This window comes from Paroedura picta, chromosome 6, assembly GCF_049243985.1.
Source record: "Paroedura picta isolate Pp20150507F chromosome 6, Ppicta_v3.0, whole genome shotgun sequence".
In the NCBI taxonomy this organism is placed as follows: Eukaryota; Metazoa; Chordata; class Lepidosauria; order Squamata; family Gekkonidae; genus Paroedura; species Paroedura picta.
The window spans coordinates 2702108-2719613 of NC_135374.1; the positions used below are offsets into that span (position 1 = coordinate 2702108).

The following is a 17506-nucleotide window of genomic DNA, read 5'->3' on the forward strand; positions in this document are numbered from 1 at the left end:
TGCCATCCATCGGTCGAAATATTAACAACAATATGCTTACACATTCTGCAGCACAAGAATGCCAGAATATTGTTGCTGAATGGGGGTGGGGGGAGGAAGGACCCTCTAGAAGTTGTAATTCTATCCCTCCTACCAAGTACTCACACTGTGGACATCAGCCATGACAATCAGAATGTTCCGAACCAACTGAGTTTCATTCTGCTTCTGGGACAAAGCCTGGTTGAGATTTGGAAGAAAAAAAAACAGGGGGGGGGGAGCAATATGTGTAATTCAGTACTTAATATTTAAATCTGTATATAAAGGTAAAGGTAAAAAGGTAAAGGTATCCCCTGTGCAAGCACCGAGTCATGTCTGACCCTTGGGGTGACGCCCTCCAGCGTTTTCATGGCAGACTCAATACGGGGTGGTTTGCCAGTGCCTTCCCCAGTCATTACCGTTTACCCCCCAGCAGCAAGCTGGGTACTCATTTTACCGACCTCGGAAGGATGGAAGGCTGAGTCAACCTTGAGCCGGCTGCTGGGATTGAACTCCCAGCCTCAATGGGCAAAGCTTTCAGACGGCTGCCTTACCACTCTGCGCCACAAGAGGCTCGAAATCTGTATATATTCATTTATAAAAATGTACATCCCCTTTTGCCTGCTCAAGGGCGCTTGCAAAGTAAAACCGTCCAAACCAGCAATAAAACCCACAAAATCATCAATAACTAGAGTTGAAGATAGCAATTCAAAGAGACAGTTTAGGTGGGTGGCCATGATGATTGGCAACACAGTCCAGGAGCCCCTTTAAGACTAACAAGGCTCCCAGGGGGAAGCTTTATTTATTTACTTATTTATTTCATTTTTATACAGTCCCTGGCCCCAGGGAAGCATGCCTGGCCCCGACCCAGGCTAGGGCCTTTTCGGTCCTGGACCCGACCTAGTGCAATGAGCTCCCAGGAGAGCTGAGGGCCTGGACAGCTGTCTCAGTTACTGTCTCAGGTCTGAAAAATGGAGCTCTTCTGCCAGGACTTTGGTTGAGGCTGGGTTTCAGGGACAACTGGGGCTCCCCTTCTGGCCAGCGCTATTACACTCTGCGATCCTGTACCTTTGGTGGTTTGACTGTAAATTGGGGAAGGGGTTTCATGGGTTTTAGTATTGGGGATTGTGATTTATTTTATTGGGGTTTAATTCTGCCGTTTGTGTAACCTGCCACAAGTCCCCGGAGAGTGGAAGGATAAAAAGCCAATAAATAAATAAACAAACAAAAAAAGAGAGATAAAAAAGAGAGATAAATAAACAAAAACAAAGAAAAGGGTTTCGTGAACATAGAAAGGCAGGTGCATTACCTTGCTTCGGTCCACAACACTGTAAAATTCGAGGTATCTGTCCGGTGCACGAGATTCAAGGTTGTCTTCCTAGAATGAAATACACGTAAAGCAGCCTTTGGGAAGACAATCACACAGGACTGGACCAGTGTGTATTCTGGACACGATTTCTAGGAGGGATGCAAGAACCCATCAATCGCCAGATTTCTTTTACTTCCGAGGAGTCCTGGTTTGTCATTTCCTGATTTCTCTTTCAATTGAGAACATAAGAGAAGTCCTGTTAGACCAGGCCAACACTCTGCGTCACGCAGTGGCCAAAACTCAGGTGCCCTCAGGAGGTCCACCTGCAGGGTCAGAAGCTGTCCCTACTGTAGTCCTCCCAGTGATAAAACCAACATACTAGTTCTGAGACCCCTTCCCTGAAGACCCACTTACCCACTGAATTACTTCTAACAAGATCTCTCTCAAGAAGGTTTCTCTCCAGGTGCAATAACCAAATTCACTCCAGGTGGACACCAAAGTCTGCCTTTTCTCATCAGGGTGATCTCGTCCCACCCTTCACCTAATTCATTATCTCTCTTTGAACAAGTGAAACTGCTGATCAGAGCATGGGTCCCTCAAGGTGATCACGGTCTACACAGGTTGGCAGCGTCTCAGGTAAAAGATTTCGGCATCACTTGTGACTTGCTCCTTTTAAATGGTGAAGCCAAAATTCGCTGCATGCCAAGCAGAGGCTCCATGGCCTGGCCTCAACCTCTCTGGAAGTTTTCCAGTTGTCTTCCAGCCCATACACACGTCCCAAGGATAGCCCTCTCCCCTGGATAGATTCAGAGGGGTTACTGTGTGGATCTCAAGCAATCCAGGGATGGCCGAACAGTGGCTCTCCAGATGTCCATGGACTACAATTCCCATGAGCCCCTGCCAGCATGCTGGCAGGGGCTCATGGGAATTGTAGTCCATGGACATCTGGAGAGTGCCCGTTTGGCCCTGCTTGCAACAGACTACAATTTGAGTCCAGTGACACATTTAAGACCAACCATGTTACCCTCCCAGCGAGCACCCTACGCTTCTTTTGTGGGCAGAGTTTAAAGGTTTAAAGAGGAGTGAAGGGCAAAGCCGCTTAAGAGAGTAAAATCGTTTTGCTAAGAAGAGAAACTCATTTTGCATAGAAAAAGGAAAGACAGACAGACAGACAGACAGGGAGGGAGGGAGGGGGTGTCCTCAAAGGAGTAGGAAGTCTTCTATTGAGCCAATGAGGACATAGGAGGAGATAGAATCATAGAATCTAGTTGGAAGGGACCTCCCAGGTCATCTAGTCCAACCCCTGCACTATGCAGGACGCTCACAACCCTGTCGCTCATCCACTGTCACCTGCCACCCCCTTGAGCCTTCCCAGAATCAGCCTCTCTGTCAGATGTCTCTCCAGCCTCTGCTTAAAAACCTCCCAAGATGGAGAACCCGCCACCTCCCGAGATCATTTGAAAAAATATCAGGAACTTCCTAGATATGCTAATTACCCATCTCCCCCAATGCCCCTGTAGGGTAGTCTTCCTTTGCTTTTGAAGCATGCACACTACAGATCTTGCCTATTTCTTGCTTTCTGTGGTTCCCATAAGGTTTTTTTCCTAACTCAAACAGCAAGGTTCAGGCTGTCCCCTTTTCCTTCACCTCTCAAAAGAAGACATCATTCAAAGCCTCCAAACTTTTGCCACTTTCAAAGCAATGTATTAGATAAAATCTTTTCCTTAGAAACATCCAAGCAGAGAACTCCATCTTTGGAGATTTATAAGCGGAGCCTGGATAGCCACTAGACGGAGAGGCTGATTCTGTGAAGGTTCAAGGGGGGGCAGGTGACAGTCGGTGAGTGATAGGGATGTGAGTGTCCTGCATAGTGCAAGGGGATGGACTAGATGACCCAGGAGGTCCCTTCCAATTCTAGGATTATCTGATTCTAAATTCCGTCTCAACCTCCAGAAGAAGTTCCTGACCGTCAGAGCGGTTCCTCAGGGGAACAGGCTTCCTCAGGAGGTGGTGGGCTCTCCATCTTTGGAGATTTTTAAGCAGAGACTGGAGAGCCATCTGACGGAGAGGCTGATTCTGTGAAGGCTCAAGGGGGTGGCAGGTGACAGTGGAGGAGCGAGAGGGTTGTGAGTGTCCTGCATAGTGCAGGGGGTTGGACTAGATGGCCCAGGAGGTCCCTTCCAACTCTGTTATTCTATGATTCTAACCCCCTAGCCAATTACCTCTCTGTCGGGGAGATCTGGGCTGCCGTCGTAAACCACCTCATCGGTCCCATTTCCTCCCTCTCCGAGGCTTCCTTCGCAGGGCTCCCGGACCTCTTGAGCTCTTCGATAAATAAGGTGTTGAAACGTGGGAGAATTCTCAATGGGCTCAATCTCATAGTCCAAGCTCTCGATCTGCAGATGTCCCCTGCAGAAAGGGGGGAAAATCAAAGCCAAACCACAAAATGCACGTTCTTCCGGTGCCTCGTGGCCCCAATAACATTCATTTATATTTATTTATATTTTAACTTATATACCTCCGCTCTCAAGGACTCACTGCAGTTTACAATAAAAGAGTAAAAACAGCACAACCCTTAAAAATCCCCCAACACATTAAAACAGGGGTAGTCAAACTGCGGCCCTCCAGATGTCCATGGACTACAATTCCCAGGAGCCCCTGCCAGCGAATGCTGGCAGGGGCTCCTGGGAATTGTAGTCCATGGACATCTGGAGGGCCGCAGTTTGACTACCCCTGCATTAAAAGATGGCTCTTCATAGGAGTTAACTCCCCCCCCTGTCCAGTTTGTAGTCAAGGGAGCTCTATCATTAGGAGCGAGGGTCCTGGTCTCACTAGTTCTAGGGGATCCCCTGATGGTAACTCCAGGACCTCAGCCTGGCCTCAACCATACGCCTGGCGGAAGAGCTCCGTCTTGCAGGCCCTGCGGAAAGTTGGTAACTCCAGCAGGGCATGTTGACTGAGCCCTAATGAGTCTGTGGGTGGAGCCTGGGGAGGGCGGGGAGCTCTGAAGGGAGTGATGCCATAAGCGCCCACCCTGCAAAGCAGCCATTTTCTCCAGGGGAACTGATCACTGGAGAGCCATTGAAGTTCCAGGCGATCTCCAGGGTTCCGCCTAGTGGTAGGTAGTCCTAGGAAAGCTGGGCCTTCCTCCTGGAGAGGAGAGAACTGCAAGGGAACAATACCGTTGTCTAAAAGTGTTTGGAAAGGATGTGGAAGAAACAACATCTGGAACAGGATGGCCAGATCTGGGTTGGGCGGGATTTGAGATAGGGAGGGGCTCAGTGGAATATAATGCTACAGAGTCCCCCTTCCAAAGCAGTCACTTTCTCCAGAGGTACTGAGGGCCATTTCGCACGGCTTCAAAGTAGCAGAATGGTTGCTATTTGGAAACGCTACTAATTTGACATAACCCACGACGTCGTAGACAATCTGCAACAATCCTGAAACCAATCAGCAAAAAGCGCTTCGTTGTGGCGCTTTCAGGGGAATCCAGAAAAGTGGATTCACCCTCCGGATAGCGATACACTCCTGCAACCAATCTGCAACAGTAGCGCTAAAGATCTGTGCGTTACCATTGTTGCTGGTTCTTCAAAGTCCCTCCCCCTGGCTCTCTCCTCCAAACTTCCGGCGAAGCGATCGCCATTTTTTTTTCTCCGAGCGAGCGGGGATAAACGCACCGGCGAGCCTCTTTCTGTTTAGAGGCTTCCCTGGCTTCAGTCCTTCACCTTTAGTCACTAAGCACAAACCACTGAAAAGCCCGTTTGCTGAAATAAAGTCCCTTTATTTTTTACAAATAAATTCAGCCGAAAATCGGGCCCGTGAGAGGGGGGGGGGATTTTTTTTTTTTATCACTCGAGGCAGCGTGCAAATGATCATACAATCAAACGACAGCTCACATTAGGCAGCTGGATGGGTCTCTCCGTAGCAACGAATCTACCTAGATTCATTGCTATGGGTCGTTTTTTTTTTTTAAAAACCTTTCTTAAAGGGAAAGGGGCTGTTTGGGAGCATGCTAACGGCTGCCCATTGGCTGCTTGACGGCCAGGGGCGGGACGAGCTTGGCAATAGCGCTTCCTTTCTAGCGATTTCTGCCGAGACCGGAAGCCTGTGGGAAACGCTAAAAAACGCAACTGATTCCACTACAAAGGCAGGTATGCATAACGACGAATTCCACTATTTTAAATGGCGATTTTTCATTCCGCAAACAATTTGCAACAAAGATCCCTGTGCGAAAAGGCCCTGATCTTTGCCACCTGGAGATGAGCTATAATTCCAGGGGATCCCCAGGTCCCACCTGGAGGCTGGCATCCCTAGCCTGGGGACAAGCAAGGGAGGACATGGAAGAGATCTCAAGTGAAAAGACACAGTGTAGCTACAAGACTTTTTCAGTGCTGACATCAGGCTTGCATTACCAGAGCCCACTGCAGATCGAGAGGACAACCTGGGAGTCCGCGGTGTCTTCCACGTATCCACTATAATAGCAGTCGTCCTGCAAGGCACAATCGACATTTTCAGAACATGCTCCAGTGAGGTCAAGGCAAAAATCTGCTTTGCAAGAGGCTGTTCTGCTAGTGGTGGGGATTTCCTCCAGGCTTCTATCATTGCTAGAAGCTCTTCCACCAGTGGAACAGCCTCTTGGGACCAGGAAAGTCCATCTGCCAGAAGAAAGGCCCACTGCTATGGGAACAGGTTCACGGGATCCCAGGCTGAAATTTTGCAGGTGAGGAATAACCTGGGGGAGTTTTGGGTAGAGCTTTCAAAAGTGAACGCTCCCATTGTCAAATTCAAACTGGAACAGGGGGGAGGGGGGCTATCTGAAGAATGGAGCTTTGAATCTTGAAAGCTTTTACCCAGCAACTCTGGTTAGCCTTTACGGTGGTCCTGGACTCAAATCTAGTTGTCCTGCCGCACACCAAGATGGCTACCTGTTGGAGTTGCAATCAGAAGTAATTGGGTGACGTCAACCCTGCTGTTGAGTTGCATCTATGACACCAAATGGTCACTGGTGGGATTGCAGCCATGAAGAGTGGAATTTTCCAAACATATGGTTGGTAAGATCCTTTTGACTAAGCTGGGCCACTGCCCAATTCCTTCTTCAAGAAGAAAAGGATCCCCAGCTAGCTAGCAAGGAGGAGCAGAGTCCTCCAGTAGGTTCTCAGCATTGTCCATCTGCTGATGTGTGGACATGTAGTCTGCTTACAGCTAAGCCATAAAGGTTTGCAAAGTGTTTTCTTCAGAGCCACAGTCTGCTACCCCTGCCCTATGGAATATGCCCTCCAAAGCTGCCATTTCCTCTAGAGGAATGGATCTTTGCAGACTTGAGAACACATGGCATTCCAGGAGAACCCCAGGCTCCATCTGGAGGGATGGTAACTGGAGGAATAAGCAATGATTCTAACTCAAATCTTGAGAGACATCCAGAAGCATTTATCCCTCCTGATTCACTGCCATCCAGGACCTGGATAAACCTCAAAATTTACTATCAAAATTATCATTCTGTATACAAAAATTCGCGTTCCCTATCAACCTCAGCTATCGGAAACATTTACCTGAATGTACGGATAATCTGCTATCCGGTCTCCTTTCATATTGTAAGAATAAACAGGCATGTTTTGAACTACAAAATTTCTGAAAGAGAAAAAGAAATCAGATTTTATTTATTTATTGCATGGCATGCGTAGTTCAGCCAGGAGATCTGGGGATTGTTTGGTAGCCAGGCAAGGGATGTTTGGATGTGATTTACTACTCCCTGCCTCCGTGGGTTCTAGATGAAATTGAGCCTGAATTCTCACAAGAAGCTAAAAATATTAAACAGAAGCTATCATGCTTTGGCCTATTATGCATGGAGGTTTACCATGGCTTTCATCCTGCATGTCCACTGTGTTTTCTTGTTGTTTTGCATTGATTTTTCTCCTTTCAGCACTCAATTTGCTTTCTGGCCACTGTTTCTCCAGGGTTTCTGAGAGTGCTTTTGTGCTGATTTCCCCCTTGTTTCTCTTCCAAGTGGAAAGATAATTCAAAACTGTGCAGATTCCCGTGGATTTCCCACACACACTCCCCCACCCACCTCAAGATCGTTCCGCCCACTCTGTACCTTCCGCCACCCTCCCCCTTTCATTGGTGTACAATCTCCATTCCCACCTTATTTTAACATTTTTAATGTTTTTGACAAGCGGCATGAGTCTTTCAATATGGGACTATTGTTGGTTTCGGTTCAATGGATTAAAAAAAAATTAAAACTACGAAAGGAAAGCTTAAAAGGAGCTGCACAAGGTTTAGTTCCCCTGCTGGTATTGACTTCAAGGGGAGGTTGGAGAGGGTGCAAAGGGCTGCATGCTCAATGCAAAAAAAAAAAGAAAACAGAACAGAGGATTGGAGTGCTGCATGCAACCAAAACTAAAGTGGAGGGGTCTGTCAGCACAGAATTAAATTGACATGAAGAGAGAAACTGGGATGAAGAGCCTAAAACTTTTAAAACATCCTTCACTTTAATGCTTCAGTGGTCAAAGTTGGGGAGGGGGGTCGTGTTTTGGCAGCCTCCAGAAGCTTAACATTAAAATGACGGCTGATCCACATGAACCTTCTGCAAACCACCCAACTTAAGAACCACTTGGGAGGGCAGAGTGCCAGCCACACAGGAGAGACTCTTTAAAAAAATGCCACAGCCTTTGGATTGCAAGACCTGAGCACAGCTGTGAACAATAGGGCTTTTGGGAGGACGTTGATTCATAGGGTTGCCAAATGCCCCGCCCTTCCCTCCTCCATCTCCCTTGCTTTTGTGACTGCATGTTTCTTGGAGTAGGGACTGGCTTTTCTGCTAGTGATGCCAACCTCCAGGTGAGGCCTGGGGATCCCCTGGACTTATAGCTCATCTCCAGATTACAGAGATCAGTTCCCCTGGAGAAAAGGAGGGGGGATTCCATAGCAGTATACTCAGTGGAGGTCTCTCCGCACCCCCCAAATCCCGCCCACTCCCACCTCCATCCCAAGTATTTCTCCAAGTATTTCCCAACCCAGAGCTGGCGACCCTAATTCAGAGCCACTTATAGTATCGCAAGCACAGTTCAAATGCCATCGTAAAACAAACTTTCCAATGTCTATTCTTCCTCTTTCTGGTTTCTAGTAACTCTTCACAGAAATCTGGTGTTTCTACATAGGGGGAGTTTCCTTGGGACAGATGCTTTAGGCTGAAGGCAAAATTTTATGTATGAATACTGAGCTATACCTTTCGAAAACCCAAACAAGAAAGCAGCCACTTACATATGTCTTAGGTGAATGATTCGGTAACTTCCTTCCACTTTAAGGATGTAGGACACGCCTGCCTGAAGGGTTTGGATGGGGGAAAGGAGGAGCAGTTGATTAACAATGTTGGCCTGCAAAGGGCCATTCCGGTTCCCAGTTCCCCCGAGATCCAAGAAACTAAGATCCCAAAATCAAGGTGGCCCATGGAGTTCGGAACTCAGCAAGCAGACATTTAAGCACCGTTAATGATGATTACACTAATTCCTGCAGGTGACGTCCTCCAAGAGCTATGAGCTGAAAGGAATGTTCTTGCAGAGAACCTTTTGCCTTGGAGCATCTAGGGCTGCCAGCCTCCAGGTGGGGCCTAGAGATCTCCCTGGAATCCTCAGTGATTTCCAGTGGGCAGGAATCAGTTTCTCTGGGGGAAACGGCAGCCTTGGATCCTAAGAGATCATACACCCTCCAAAGTATTCGTTTTATCCATCTGTCGTAATAGGGTATCAGACCTCACCTGGAGGCTGGCAGCGTTAGAGAGGATAATCTTGCAGTCTTCCTGCTCAAGGCCTTGAGGGACCTCTGGTCTGCTCCGGCATGGCTCTTCTTAGGTTCTTTTTTAACTTGTAATTTAATAATTTTATTGATACAAAGCAGAGTTGCATTAGAATTAGAGATTAGTAAGAAGCAGAAATATGAAAAGAAAAAAAAAGAATGAGGAAAAAGTAGCTAGCATACTATTTAAATTACAAGTGACTTCCAGCTTTCCTTACAGAGGAGTCGTCCGGAACCTTTATCTTATAGACGGTCTTCTGTTGCATCATGTTAATACAGAATAATACCTTATTCCAGAGGACACAGAGCCGACCTTGTCAAATATTCGTAATCATATTTTTGCTTTGAACCTTTGTTCAATATATATCTTTCACGATCTGCACCCCATGTCAAAATCTGAGGTCCAGTTTTCTTCAAGAACATTAGTTAATTTAGTGGAACTGGCAAACTCCATAACTTTATATTGCCATTCGTAAATTGTAGGTGTTTCTTTGGATTTCCATTTTTTAGCTCATATAATTCTCGCTGCAATAGAAAAATATCCAAAATTCCTTCCCTAGATCTTAGAATCATAGAATCCTAGAATCCTAGAGTTGGATGGGACCTCCTGGGTCATCTAGTCCAACCCCCTGCACTCTGCAGGACACTCACAACCCTCTCGCTCACCCACTGTCACCTGCCACCCCCTTGAGCCTTCCCAGAATCAGCCTCTCTGTCAGATGGCTCTCCAGCCTCTGCTTAAAAATCTCCAAAGATGGGGAACCCACCACCTCCCGAGGAAGCCTGTTCCACTGAGGAACCGCTCTAACTGTCAGGAACTTCTTCTGGATGTTTAGATGGAATTTAGAATCATAGAATAATAGAGTTGGAAGGGGCCTCCTGGGTCATCTAGTCCAACCCCCTACACCATGCAGGACACTCACAACCCTATCATTGACACTGTAACTTGCCACCCCCTTGAATCTTTACAGAATCAGCCTGCTCCTGACTTAATTGCCGGTGAAGATTCGCACAAAATCCTCATGAAAATAGTTTTCTGCCTGCAATTGTTGAACTGGATCCACCAGTTCATAATAGTGTTACCCAAATATTATGAAGTGTGCTAAATAGAAACAATGAGCCTTCGGGGAGGGCGGTATATAAATATAATAAATAAATAAATATGTTGCAGTTATCAAATTATTTATCAAATGAATCCTCTATAGAACTATAGGATTAATTTGATAATTAATTTGATAACATCTATAGATGTTTGAAAGATTGAATTGTCGCCAAAAACACACTGAGCGCTATAAGGGAAAAGGGGGGGGGGAGAAACTGTACAAGCACCAGATGACAAAACCTACCCCCCTTCCCACAGAATCATAGAATCACAGAATCACAGAGTGGGAAGGGGCCATGAAGGCCATCTAGTTCCACCTCCTGCTCAGTGCAGGATCAGCCTCCAGCATCCAGGAGAAGGATCTGTCCAGCCGCTGCTTGGAGACCCCCAGTGAGGGGGAGCTCCCCACCTCCTTAGGCAGCCCCTTCCACGGCTGAACTAGACTCCTAGAATCCTAGAGTGGGAAGGGGCCATGAAGGCCATCTAGTCCAACCCCCTGCTCTACGCAGGATTAGCCCAAAGCCCAAAGCCCAAATCCTAAAGCAAAAAAAAAAGGACAGGGTAGGAGGGAAGGGAAGGGAAGGGAAGGGAAGGGAAGGGAAGGGAAGGGAAGGGAAGGGAAGGGAAGGGAAGGGAAGGGAAGGGAAGGGAAGGGAAGGGAAGGGAAGGGAAGGGAAAGAAGCTTCATTTCTGGGTTAATTGCATGGAGTCTAATGTCCAAAGCAGCCGGACATCACTTGTAACAGCACTTTGCCTGATAGCCTGGAGAAGTGAGTCGAAAACACTGACCTTGACGGGCCAAAGGCCTGACTCCATATATGGCAGCTTCAGACATGTTTATACATGGGGGGGGGGGATGCAGAAGATCTGACAAGATCATCATAACCAGAACGCATAAAACGTGAACGAACATCAGGAGCCAATCAAATACCACGTCGACTCGAAATGACGGGGCTGACCGTCTTGAGAAAGGTGTTACCTCCGTGTTGGAATTCTCTTCTGATTTCAGCTGTCTGGGCAGTATTACTTCTGTGTAAACGTATCTTGGAGAATTTGCAGAACCTCCCAAGGAAGAAAAAGAAAAGCATGGCCTTAGTTGACATTCCTCTCCACCCCTTTTCAGGGCTGCATTCAGCAGCATGCTAGCCTGCACACGCATGTTTGCATACATACACACACCCTGGGCCTAGGGTTGCCAACTCCTGGCAACGATTTGGGGGCGGAGCCTGGGGTGGGTGGGGTTTAGTGAGGGAAGGACCTCAGCAGAGCGCAATCCCATGGAGCCAAAGCTGCCATTTTCTCCTAGAAGGACTGTTCTATATACTCTAGAGATCAATTGTAATTTTGGGAGATCTCCAGGCCCCACCTGGAGACCTCCACTCCCAAAGCTTCCAGGTATTTCACAACCCAGAGCTTGCAACCAACCCAGGTAGTTTTGTCAGCCTCAGGTGGGGCTTGGAGATCTCCCAGGGGTCTGATCCAGCATCCTGTACTTCCTCCAGAGGGTCAACCACAGGGCATAGAGACCGAGGTCTTTGCCTGATGAGAACCTCAGAGGGGCCCCACTGGATCAGACCATTGAGGGTCCTCCTAGCTCAGCATCCCATCTCAGTAGCCAACCAGTTCCACGGGAGGGCCAACAACAGGGCACAGAGTCCAGGATAGGCCTTCCCCATCATGGCTCCAGCTCTGTAGAATGGGCCCCATGAAGAGGGCTCCATGAGCCCCCACCGTAATTCCAGGAGATCTCCAGCCACCATCTGGAGATTGGCAACACTACCCAGAAGTGACATCACATCAGAAATGCTCCCGCCATGCTCTGCCCCCAAAGTGACCGGCCTCCCCCCTATGTTTCCCCAGGCAGAGTTGGCAACCAGCACCTGATGTCCCATCATGCTGCCCACCCGGGAGCAGGAGCAGCAGGGCCCCCAGCAGCAGCGCCCCAGAGCCGGCCATGCCCCCCACCCCCCCGGCCAGGCCTCCGTCCCCTCAGAGCCCCAACTGCCGGCCCCACTGGGGGCCCAACACTAGCCCCGCCCCCTCGCCACTCCCACTGGGGGATTCCGAATTCCAACTGTCCAAAGCTAGCCAATGGCAAGGGGAGTTGGGCTGAAGCCCCATCCCCTCTCTACTCCCATTGGGTGCTTTGAGAATTCCATGCGCTCCACAAGCCCTTCGGGGCTTCCGTTGGGAGTTTCAAAAGCTGCCAATGGCAAGCCGAATCAGGCTCAAGTCCCACCCACTCGACGCTTCAGACATTCCAAGGGTGCCGCTGCCACTCAGTCACAAGCCCCGCCCCCTCAAAGCTCTGATTGAGTAGTTCAAAATTCCAGTTGCCTAAAACCACCAATGACAACCTGAACGGGGCTGAAGGCCCACCCCCTCAGAGCTCCCATTGGGTGCTTCAAGATTCCAGTCATCAACTCAGAACCAGGCCTGGCCCCTCATTGTGCCTGAGGCTCAGCTTCCGCCACGTCTGCCAAAAACTAAAGCAAACCTCACAGCTGCATGCCACCAAGACATTTAGTGGGTTACTGTGGCCCAGTCCCTACCTCACAGGGTTGTTGTGAGGATAAAATGGCAGAAGGGGGGATGGAAGGGATACAAGAGATGGGCAGATCTGAGCAAAACCATACAGTCATAATTTGATCCTATAATTAAGCTGTCAGGGAAGGGCGGCATATGAATGAATGAATGAATGAATGAATGAATGAATGAATGAATGAAATTTATATAGGATCAATTTATATATCTCTATATCAATGTATATATCTCTAGGAGTTCCAGGAGATCTCCAGAGCCCACCTGGAACCTGGCTACTTTACATACAGTCCCCAGGTGGGCCAATCCCAGTTGACCTCTAGAAAAGCAAAGCTCAGTTCCCCAGAAGAAAATGGCTGCATCAGAAGGGGGGCTCTAAGGCATCAGGCTCTACCAAGGTCCCCCCCCCTCAAGCGCCACCTCCTCCAAGCTCCCGTCAACTCAAATCTCAAGGACTCTCCAGGCCAGTATCAGCAGCTCTAGACAGAGTCAGTCCAGTCAGTCATGTAGCCCAGGGGTAGTCAACCTGTGGTCCTCCAGATGTTCATGGACTGCAATTCCCATGAACCCCTGCCAGCATTTGCTGGCAGGGGCTCATGGGAATTGTAGTCCATGAACATCTGGAGGACCACAGGTTGACTACCCCTGATGTAGCCCACCAGCAGAGACCACCCTCCTCAAATCCAACCGTCCCAAGGTTCTGCCCCTAAACCTCTAGCATTTCCCCAGCCTAAAGTGGGCAAACCTCCATTAACCCTTCCCAGTCCCTTCCTGCTTCCTTTTGGATATTTTTCCGAGCGAAGTCAAGATACCGCTTCCCTCATCAACTCCCAAACACACAGGAAACACACACTGATTATCATTTTAAAAGATATTCAGTAGCATGCTGATGTCTCCATAGAGGGCACCATAACATTTTGCATCCTTTTTAGTGATTTAGCATTGCAAAACCTTTCTTCATTTGCAGGGCTGCAGCAGCACCCAGTGGCCACTGAGGTGTCATGCACAGTTATGGATCACCAACAAGCACATTTTCTTACACTAGGATTTGTTAACAAACAACCTTAGAGGAGCCCGGCTGGGTCAGGCCAGGGAGGGTCCCTCCAGTCCAGCCTCCCGTCTCGCCCAGGGGCCAGCCAGTTCCTCTGCAGGGCCAGCCACAGGGCAGAGAGGCCGAGGGCTTCCCCTGAGAAGACCCTCAGAAGAGCCCTGCTGGGTCAGGCCAGGGAGGGTCCCTCCAGTCCAGCCTCCCGTCTCACCCAGGGGCCAGCCGGTTCCTCTGCAGGGCCAGCCACAGGGCAAAGAGGCCAAGGCCTTCCCCTGAGAAGACCCTCAGAAGAGCCCTGCTGGGTCAGGCCAGGGAGGGTCCCTCCAGTCCAGCCTCCCGTCTCACCCAGGGGCCAGCCAGTTCCTCTGCAGGGCCAGCCACAGGGCAGAGAGGCCAAGGCCATCCCCTGAGAAGACCCACAGAAGAGCCCTGCTGGGTCAGGCCAGGGAGGGTCCCTGCAGTCCAGCCTCCCGTCTCACCCAGGGGCCAGCCAGTTCCTCTGCAGGGCCGGCCACAGGGCAGAGAGGCCGAGGGCTTCCCCTGAGAAGACCCTCAGAAGAGCCCTGCTGGGTCAGGCCAGGGAGGTCCATCCAGTCCAGCCTCCCGTCACACCCAGGGGCCAGCCAGTTCCTCTGCAGGGCCAGCCACAGGGCAGAGAGGCCGAGGACTTCCCCTGAGAAGACCCTCAGAAGAGCCCTGCTGGGTCAGGCCAGGGAGGGTCCCTCCAGTCCAGCCTCCCGTCTCACCCAGGGGCCAGCCAGTTCCTCTGCAGGGCCAGCCACAGGGCAGAGAGGCCAAGGCCATCCCCTGAGAAGACCCACAGAAGAGCCCTGCTGGGTCAGGCCAGGGAGGGTCCCTGCAGTCCAGCCTCCCGTCTCCCCCAGGGGCCAGCCAGCTCCTCTGCAGGGCCAGCCACAGGGCAGAGAGGCCGAGGGCTTCCCCTGAGAAGACCCTCAGAAGAGCCCTGCTGGGTCAGGCCAGGGAGGGTCTCTCCAGTCCAGCCTCCCGTCTCACCCAGGGGCCAGCCAGTTCCTCTGCAGGGCCAGCCACAGGGCAGAGAGGCCTGTTCTCTAAATAGAGAATCAAAGAATCCTAGAGTTGGAAGGGACCTCCTGGGTCATCTAGTCCAACCCCCTGCACTGTGCAGGACACTCACAACCCTCTCGCTCATCCACTGTCACCTGCCACCCCCTTGAACCTTCACAGAATCAGCCTCTCCAGCCTCTGCTTAAACATTTCCAGATTCTTCAGACTTCCCTCATAGGGATGGTGCTTATGTTGGTCACTCTTTTCTCTACTTTTTCCTGCTCTATGATGCCCTTGTTGAGATATGGTGACCAGACCTGCAGTAATAATCATTGCGTCCATTACAAAATATAATAAAAGGAAGACAATTGGCAAAGAAAGCCTGTGCTATGGGTTATCTTTTAAAACACCCCAATGACCCATCAAGAAATGTGCATAGATTCATGGGAGACAGATTTTGGTTAGGGGACATTTGGGTAGTTGAGACCAGGCCTCCCTGATCAAAGCAGCTATTCATAACTAAGTTACTGGGTGATGCCCTTTTTCTGTTTAAGATATTTCAGTGCAGAAAAGTTAAACGTAAAAAGGATGTCATGGGAAATATATGAATATGAAAGATTATAGAATCAGAATAGAATCATAGAGTTGGAAGGGACCTCCTGGGTCATCTAGTCCAACCCCCTGCACTATGCAGGACACTCACCACCCTATCACTCATCCACTGTCACCTGCCACCTCCTTAAGCCTTCCCAGATGGGAAGAGAATTACTGTAGCTTGGGTCTGACAATGAGCAAGTGGAAACATAAATGGACTTGGAGCAGTTTGGTTTCTGCAAGAGAAGCACATTATGTGTTATAGCACCCAGGGATCGGTTGTACAAAATCTGGAATATGCAGAAATGCAGGTGGGGTGACAATAAAGCTGATTTCGCCCACACAGTTATCGCAATCTTTCTTTCCTATTTCCGCCAGCACATGAGCTCTAGTGCCAGTGGAAATTTTGCATTTCTGTGTCATTTCAGTCAATAGGAATGTGGAACATGTATACCAGCTAATTTACACCATGTAGGATCATAGTGTTGGAAGGGGTCTCCAGGGTCATCTAGCCCAACCCCACTCACTATGCAGGACATTCACAATATGAAGGCACCATGCTTGATTTGGTATTTTCATAGCACTGCCGGAGGGAAGCAGTTCAGAAAACAGCCCTTATTTTTCCTTGTGCTCCTAAACCGCGTAAATAGAGCTAAAAGTCCCGAAACCCTAAGGGTGAATTCATACTTAAAGTTCATGGACGTCAGCTGTGGACGCACAAAACCCCTTCCTCTTTTCCTTGTCAGTTCTGCTGTGGGTCCACAATACTGTTGCCAACTCCAGCTTGGAAAATACCAGGAGATTTTGGGGGTGGAGCCTGAGGGGGGGGTCGGGGTTGGGGAAGGAAAGGACCTCAGCAGGGTATAATACCAAACAGTCCGTCAGAAGGACGTCAAGAAGGACGTAGATAAAATTGAAAGGGTACAGAGGAGAGCGACGAAGATGATCTGGGGCCAAGGGACCAAGCTCTATGAAGATAGGTTGAGGGACTTGGGAATGTTCAGCCTGGAGAAAAGGAGGTTGAGAGGGGACATGATAGCCCTCTTTAAGTATTTGAAAGGTTGTCACTTGGAGGAGGGCAGGATGCTGTTTCTGCTGGCTGCAGAGGAGAGGACACGCAGTAATGGGTTTAAACTTCAAGTACAACGATATAGGCTAGATATCAGGAAAAAGTTTTTCACAGTCAGAGTAGTTCAGCAGTGGAATAGGCTGCCTAAGGAGGTGGTGAGCTCCCCCTCACTGGCAGTCTTCAAGCAAAGGTTGGATACACACTTTTCTTGGATGCTTTAGGATGCTTAGGGCTGATCCTGCATTGAGCAAGGGGTTGGACTAGATGGCCTCTATGTCCCCTTCCAACTCTGTGATTCTATGATTCTATGATTTCAGGCATGATGGCACAAAGAGGCAAAAACTGAACGGACCCCCTCCCCCCCTCCAGCCCTCCTCCCCAACTTATATACACTGGATCCATACCAAAGCAGCCATTTTCTTGAGATGAACTGTTTGAGATGAACAATTGGGTCGCCATGTTTGTCTGAAGCAGCACAACAAAACAAGATCAGAGTAACCTGCCACCCCCTTGAATCTTCACAGAATCAGCCTGCAAGCACTCGGAAGCTCCCGCCTTGAATAAATCTTTGCTGGTCTTAGAAGGACTCTGGTTTTGTTTGATTGATGTATTATTTGACTTCTTTCCTGCCATTCCCCAAAAGCTCTAGGCAAGGTCAATATACTTTGATGTTAGCTGTTATAGACCTTGACGTCTATTTCCATGTTGGCCGTAAAGCATCATGCACGGCATCCATCTGCTTCTTGGGCTATTTATTTCCTTTTGTGCATTTCGGGGAAGCTATAAATGAAATTCTGGTGAAGATTTGATTTGAAATCAGCGTCACCGTTTTGTCCTTAAGGCGCCGGTTTGGAGCGAGTTCTCACTAAGCAAGCTAAACTGTATAAGCCAGGGGTAGTCCAACTGCGGCCCTCCAGATGTCCATGGACTACCATTCCCAGGAGCCCCTGCCAGCAGGGGCTCATGGGAATGGTAGTCCATGGACATCTGGAGGGCCGCAGTTTGACTACC

General features: G+C 49.2%; 1 pseudogene across 1 annotated transcript in view; it reads right to left on the bottom strand.

Annotated features, from left to right (window-relative positions):
* LOC143840544 (disintegrin and metalloproteinase domain-containing protein 20-like) overlaps positions 1-12727 on the bottom strand; it is a 35325-nt pseudogene extending 22598 nt beyond the window's left edge. Inside the window, exons 1-9 of the transcript XR_013232235.1 lie at positions 12720-12727; positions 12098-12301; positions 11197-11279; positions 8585-8646; positions 6874-6952; positions 5737-5813; positions 3547-3733; positions 1325-1393; positions 145-216 (exon numbers count right to left, since the gene is read on the bottom strand). The product of XR_013232235.1 is annotated as a disintegrin and metalloproteinase domain-containing protein 20-like (transcript). The remainder of the gene's footprint in view (positions 1-144; positions 217-1324; positions 1394-3546; positions 3734-5736; positions 5814-6873; positions 6953-8584; positions 8647-11196; positions 11280-12097; positions 12302-12719) is intronic.
* Between the last annotated feature and the right edge of the window lie 4779 nt (positions 12728-17506).